The sequence below is a fragment of the Adiantum capillus-veneris genome, chromosome 26, assembly GCF_014529385.1.
Source record: "Adiantum capillus-veneris isolate H3 chromosome 26, ASM1452938v2, whole genome shotgun sequence".
Lineage (NCBI taxonomy): Eukaryota > Viridiplantae > Streptophyta > Polypodiopsida > Polypodiales > Pteridaceae > Adiantum > Adiantum capillus-veneris.
Genome location: NC_140956.1, coordinates 42,517,442 through 42,522,711, shown reverse-complemented (window position 1 = coordinate 42,522,711; position 5,270 = coordinate 42,517,442). Strand labels below are relative to the sequence as shown.

The window sequence follows — 5,270 nt, the reverse complement described above, 5'->3', positions numbered from 1 at the left end:
CCAGCCTCTCTCTCTCTCTCTCTCTCCCTCTCTCTCTCTCTCTCTCTCTCTCTCTCTCTCTCTCTCTCTCTCTCTCTCTCTCTCTCTCTCTCTCTCTCTCTCTTATTGGACCCCTTTTTTAATCTCTACAATCACCAATTTCTTAAACGAAGCTTCAAAACTCTCACAGATAGCAGACGGCAGTGCTGGCTCTCATATGTATCTCTGCACACAAACCTTCTTTGCCATGACACACCGTACGGATGCTCAATCGAGCCCCTGGTGGTCTCCCACACACAAACTGCATGCAAAAAGCTTTAACAATGTTGCCTAAGCCCGCCAATGGCTGCAATTGCTCTCATGGCAAATCTTCTTGCACAGTAAAAGGGAAAAGCATAGCCGTACGGATCTGCAATCTGTGGCATGGCGTTTCACTTCCCACCTTCCATTGGGCAATCACCGGCTCGTAGCTCCCGAATGCAGTGAGAGCGGCCCTGATCGGCCCTGGTCAACCCCTGCGATCACGCTTACAATCATTTCCATATTTTTATTTATGTTTCTTTTTGCAAAGACTCTAAAAGGAGAGTCCCATAGCGTTATTGCAGTGCTTTGTTTTAAGATCCTCCCAAGGGAGGAGTGCCTTAACATGTGTTGATCTAAAGCCCGAAGGCTTCTCTCATCCTTTTCAAGGGAGATGCTAACCAACTCTCCTTCACTAAGTAAAAAGCCTTGCCTCACAACAATACCAAGACTTAGATTTTATTGACCCATAACCTAAGGTTGTAAAGGCTCATGTTTTTTTGAGGAGTTACTCAACTCCCGAAAAAAAGGGAAATCCCTTTGTAAAAGAGAATAGACACTGCCTTTGAGCAAATTCAAGAGGTAAGACCTTCTCTGGCAATGAGTTAAAACTCATCTACGATTAGCACAATCACATACAAAACTAAAACACCAGTAAACCGTGACGAAGAAGAAGTAACTTCCAAAGCTACACGCATACGTGGTCCTAGAATTTACAAGACAGCTAGAAAGAAATTCTTCCCATACTGCAAAAAATGGTATGTTGAACCACAACAACCCAAACGAATCTCTGTTCAAGAAGCATTTGCCAATTGAGTAAATCATTCTCTTTGTACGAAGTTTTCGACACTGGTAGAGTAGTACTCTACTAAGACCACTCCTAGTATGGAAATCAGTGATAAATTCAACGACACAAACTTCTTCACATGGCAAACTCGAATAAAATTCAGACCTATGAAAAAGGGATTATGGGATATTGTAGGAAGAGAACCTGCAGGGACTTCAACTAGAGAAACTTCCTCAACATTTGAGCAAAGAAATCTAAAAGCTCTAGGTATTATAGGGGAAGGCTTACAAGATGTCTTTATACATCACATTGGTTCTTGCACTACTACATGAGAAGCTTGGGTTTTACTTGAAAAAGTATTTGGTACTACTTTCAAGACATCTAAAATCACGCTCTTCATAGAGTTTTTTTCACTTACAAAAGCTGCCGACACTACTATGTCAGCACACTTAAGCAAATTCAAAAGTTTATAGTCACAATTAGCAGGAATCAATAAAGATGTGGAAGAAGATATCAAAATAGCTGTTCTCATCAAAAGTATTTCAACTCTTGATGAGTATTCTATCTTAGCTGAGGTAGAGGCATCTCTCTTAGAAGAAGAAAGAAGAATCCATAAGAAACATGAACATTTTGAAATACAAGGAGCATACCTTACTCAAAGTAAGGAGTGCAATAAAAGTCAACGACCATTCTACAAAGGAAATAGCTCAAGGGAACCTCAAAGGAACACATTATTCAAAGACTCCAAAAAAGGCACTGTATGCACATTTTGTGGCAAAGGCAGTCACACAGAGGAATCATGTTTTCTTAAACAACGGATAAAAGCAATGTACATCGGAGAGTCAAATTCAAAAGATGCAGATGAAGAAAAGACTGCCTCAGATGAGGCAAACCTTGTGCATGTAGACGAAGAATGGGCCTTCTAAAGGTCTATAAAAGCTAGGCAAAAGTCTTTTTGTATCTCAAAACACCTCCTTTTAGTCTACCCGGTATCTTCCTAAGCTGGATGAAGTCTCTTGTTGTATCCACCAAAGAGAACCACACAATTATAAGTGTGTTGTATCCTTAGAGTGAACCTTGAGTAGGTGTATCACAAGGATTTTTTTCGTTGTGCTAGGTCATCAACTTGAAGGAGGGTTTGTTGGAGATCAAACCTAATGACCTAGCCTAGGAGTACCTTAGTCCTAGTTTAAATCTTCATTTTAAGCTTTCAACAAGGCTAAAGGGTTTTTTGCTCTCTGGGGTCTTTTTACCTTTAGCACCCTCAGTTCTCTCCCTAAATCACTCTAAGATTAGCCGTAGTCTTCCAGTCTCTCTCTCTCTCTCTCTCTCTCTCTCTCTCTCTCTCTTATTGAACCCTTTTTTAATCTCTACAATCACTCCCTAGATATAGGATTTAGTCCTCCTTTTGAACTCCCTATATATAGGGACATCATATTTTGTATGTTTGTGTGTTCTTTATCAGTTACATATTGCAAAGTAGTTCTTACGCTTTAATTTCAGTCTCTATCAGTTCTATTAATCTAATAGTAACTAAGTTCTACTCCTCCCTAGACAGAGTTGAAACGCATGTAAGGTAGTAGGCATAAGAGCTACTTTTCTAAACACATGCAACATATAACAAAGATATTTGGTGGTACCATATATTATCCACAAACTAGGGAAACAAGCCACCATGGCCCATACCCTCGATGTAGTAAGCAACCACTTATAGTTCCATGGGTAGCTGATTGCAACTTTATCTACCATAATCCACACCTTTATACAACCATACTCTCAACCATATTCGGCCATAGTTAATATAATCCAGTCCCCCAACCAAACATTTAACCATGTACGTCCAAGTAGAGCAGTAATACACGGGATCACAAACCTAAGCCAGCCTAGACCTTAATTGAGCAAGAATAGTAAGCTCAAAACCTAGTAGGCTAAAACTATGTATGGACAAATTGAGCAGATTTTCAAGGGAACATAGATTTTCAAGGGAACACAGTCCTCAGACATCAAAGTCCTAATTGAGCAAGAATAGTAAGCTCACTACCAACCATGAAGCTCAAACCAAGTGCGACCAAGTTGAGCAATTTTTCAAGGGACCACAATCCTCAGACGACATTGACCATAATTGAGCAAGAATAGCGCAGTATCCAACCCATAAGCACATCAATAGAGGAATACCTGTTGTGGCAGTTTATTTAAAACACACAAACTAACAAGTAGTGATTTCCAACCCACCAGTAGGTCAACCTCATCATGGAGGTTCCTTCCGTAAGTGTTAAGAAGGACTTCACACATCATATTTTAACCTAAACAAAGGACCAAGGTAACATCCTCCAGTATTGCAAGAGGATACCTCATTTAATGAAAGCCATGCCTATGACTGGTACATATCTATGCCACGCCAAAGTTTCTCACCCAACAAGTAGGTCAACATTACCATATAGGGTCCTTCACCAAGTGTTAAGAAGACCTTCAATCCTAATTTTAAGCTTTTATAGGGCACCATTCATCCAGCATTGCAGGATGCTACCCTCCTTCAATGTTAAAACCACCCAAGCCAATGATAGGACCAAACTATGTTTATCAACAAAAAACCCTACACTTTTGAAAGGAATCACAAACCAAGACCGTAGATACAAATGTTTGCACTTCTTAAATGATTCATCAATAAATTGAAAGCATTTCCTAAAGCTGAATAAACCAACCAAGCAATAAACATAAAAGGCTCAGTAGAAGTAACATTACAATCTATGCATAAGGAATAGCACCATAAATTCAAGTGAATCAAACCACACCATTCGGACAGTACCTGTACTGCCATATGCATAAGAATACCAATTGCAAAATTACAACCCAATTAACGATAGGAAAATAGTCCATTTTAATGCCAAAATTCACCTGAGATTGAGTCGGAGTGGCCAGCTCCACAATGGCCTGCTTCTCCTTGGCCTTTGCCATAGATCCAATACTTAACACTACCGCTTAGCAGGAAAGGATGTACACAATCCTAATGTACAGACTATTACACCCATGACACACACACACATCATCAATGTTAAGTGAGCTTGTAAAGATCACCTTTAATAGGGTTTGCGGGTAGCACCTTCCTTCATGGTTGTAACGCGGGGCCGACCTCATTAGGTGAATGGTGCAGTAGTGCCGCCAAGTACATAGAGAGAAGGGGGAGAGAGAGCGTGTTGGAGCTAGTGGCAGCCTACCACCGACATAATAAAGCCGGCCCAACCTCAAGAGGTAGAGGTAACCAATGCCGCCTTGTAACAGGACTTGATTTTGAGGTGTTTTAGTAACAAATTTTGTTTTTCTAGGAAGTTTTGGTCTTTTTAAAGATAGTCCACTGTGTAGAAGGATGTGTGGATTGTTTTCGTCCAATAAATTTTTTTGATCCGGAAAGCACTTTCTGGGGCATTTTCGAAGGTGTTAACGTGGGATTTTGAAAAAGTGATGTATGAAGCGATTGAAGCCTGCGTTATAAGGAACAACTTTGGTTCTTTGAGTCTTTAGAGATTTTGATGTTTTGATGCTTGTTGAGGGCCAAAGATTAAGAAAAAAGTGGTTTTTGCATCGTTTTTGTAGAAAATGCTGTTTTGCAGGTTGATTTTCAGCAAATCAAAGCAGGCTATGGAAATTTTCCATCACATAGCCGTCGAAGAGCGCAGCGAGGGCAACAAGATTGTGTGAGACGGACTTGGGCTGTTTTGGCTCCGTTTGGGAGTTATGTTCAGTTGAAGACACCTGAAAAATTTGTGGACTTCAAAAAAAAAAAAAAAAGTTTCAGAAAATCTAACCTTTACGGATCGCTTCGCGATCACCTTTTTACCTTGTTCTCGCAGGTATACTTGGCGCGCAAGTCGAGTCGATCGAACGCCAAAAATAGAAAAGCGGCTATTTTGAGAGGTCGCATGCTTTTGGAGGAAAAAAAAAATCAGGATAGAAGGACGGGTGGTGCGTTTTGGGGATCATTCACTGATCTCTCTTCTGCGAGTGCGAGTGCGAGTGCAAGTGAGACGCTGCATGCAAGCGAATTGAAGCTTGGGGGTGGTCGGGAGGTTCGAGCTCCGTACAATGGAGTGCGCCCATATATTTTGCTCCTCTGTTGTATCAAACACTATCAATACAAAGATTTCTTCCTCTGTTTTTGCTGTCTATCTCTATTAATCTGTTCTTGTGACAATTGGTATCAGAGCAA

At 40.6% G+C, this 5,270-nt stretch overlaps 1 non-coding gene across 1 annotated transcript; it reads right to left on the bottom strand.

Annotated features, from left to right (window-relative positions):
- Window positions 1-580: 580 nt before the first annotated feature.
- On the bottom strand, window positions 581-703 carry LOC147423339 (U6atac minor spliceosomal RNA). The gene has a single exon (XR_015186712.1). It is a non-coding gene; the product is annotated as a U6atac minor spliceosomal RNA (small nuclear RNA).
- Window positions 704-5,270: the final 4,567 nt, after the last annotated feature.